The sequence below is a fragment of the Gekko japonicus genome, unplaced genomic scaffold (assembly GCF_001447785.1).
Source record: "Gekko japonicus isolate JY-2015 unplaced genomic scaffold, Gekko_japonicus_V1.1 scaffold863, whole genome shotgun sequence".
In the NCBI taxonomy this organism is placed as follows: domain Eukaryota; kingdom Metazoa; phylum Chordata; class Lepidosauria; order Squamata; family Gekkonidae; genus Gekko; species Gekko japonicus.
The window spans coordinates 1-2,025 of NW_015167563.1; positions in this window are offsets into that span (position 1 = coordinate 1).

Sequence of the window (2,025 nt, forward strand, 5' to 3'; positions counted from 1 at the left end):
TGTTTCTCTGCCTATCTGGTGCTCTGATCATGACACTGCAGCAATAGCTGCCACTGCCATAACATCAGTCAGATGGCTAGGCAAGTGAGTAGAGCAATGGGAGAGCATGCAGCTGCACAGCCAGAGCACTGAATGGGGGGACAGCCAGGCAAGCAGGCACAGTGGAGGGGAGGGGGGCAGGAGAGCAAACCAACCCCTCCCCATGAGTATTGTGGGAAGAGAAGAAGAGAAAGAGAAAACAGTGACAGAGAAGAGGTAGAGGAAGGGAGAGAAAGAAAGAATGACAGAGAAGGGTGGGGGAAAGGGGAGGAAGCAAAGGTGTGGGGGATAGAATGACCCCCACCCCTGCAAAATCCTTGTTGGTCTCTGCTTGTTCATATCTATTCTCAACAAACAGTAATGTAGGAGAGAGGCTTTTCCCAATCACAAAGTCTGTGTCTACACCTCCCCCTGCACCTCCCCCTGCAATTTCATTATAGTGAATCTAAGCTCAGATAATGAGATACCCCATTCTTCTACCAAACATTTTTGAGCATTCAAAATTCTTTACAACAACCCTGTAAGATAGGTAAGAATTGCTATCCTTGTATCACTGACTGAAGCTGAGGCTGAGAAAGTTATGAGGCTGAGGCCAGTTTTAATCAGGTATGTTCTTAGATAGGCCTTTGTCACTAGGCAAGGTTTTGGTGAGAGTATATCAATGTGGTAAACAGGCTGCATAAGTTAGCTCACAACAGACACTTTCCTATTGTCAAGCTTGGATAATTAAAGGGTAATTTATACATTATAAAGCCTTGGTATGTGGCCACCATGAGAAAGTTTGTTCAGATATGAGCTGGAAGTTTCCCATGGAGAACAATTCCTACGACACAACTTGTATCTGAAATGAGGCACATGAGAAGAATCTTAAGCATCTCTCCTTCTCTCATACACAGATCCCTAGGAACTAGCTCACAAACTAAAGTTTGTGACGATTCCAGGCTTTGGTGCTTTAAAGATGGCCATGTCTTCTCATAGCTCTGAGAGACGTGTGCCATGAATAAGAAGATAGGAGGGGGTGCAATCTCTTGCGCTCCCCATGGAGCCCTTGCGAAATGGGCTCCTAGCCAGGGGGCTTCTGGAGAGCCCTTCCTTCGGCCGACAGCCAATAGGGAGTGGTGGCGCAGGCAGTAAAACGCCTGCATTAACATCCCTCGAGCAGCCACTATGGCTGTTCGAGACCCACCGCGGTCGAGGTGAGCTCTCGACCCCAGTCCCAGCTCCTGCCTACCCAGCGGTTCGAAAGCTGACGTAATTTCAGGCGGGGCGAGTGGATGGCAACAACGGCGACGGCGTTGCAGTGGCATTGCGGTGGCGGAGCTAATGGCGATGGCTGAATTCCGGCGGTGGAGGCAAGAAAGGAGTGCGGCGGCACGGCGGCAACCGGCAAGCAGCAGGCCCGGAAGGAGTGACCCCTAGTGGCCAAGCAGCGGTAACAACGAGCAGGCTGCCATGCAGCAGGAGGCGAGCAGTGACGTCACCCAGGAGCGTGACGGAGCCTGAAGGACGGAGTCGGGCCCTGGGAGGACGCTAGCAGCGCGCCGAATCGCCGAGGCACCAGGAACAACAGCCCATTCACCGCCGGGAAAAATGAAGCCAGCCAGATCAGGAAGACATCTGCCTCCACCTGGGTGCCGGTAGGCTGCCCCTTCCCCAGAAACAGTGTGTGGCCCTAGTTAGGGTTAACAAGTGATTAGCACCCCCTCTGTAAACCGCCCAGAGACCCCTACGGGGGTTAGGGCGGTATATCAAGCTGAATTAATAAATAAATAAAACCGGTAGGCTGCCCCTTCCCCAGAAACAGTGTGTGGCCCTAGTTAGGGTTAACAAGTGATTAGCACCCCCTCTGTAAACCGCCCAGAGACCCCTACGGGGGTTAGGGCAGTATATCAAGCTGAAAAAATAAATAAATAAATAAATAAATACAGGGGGGCTACTCTCTGCCCCAAAGGTCCTGCCCTGATTCCCAGCATTGGACTCAAAGTG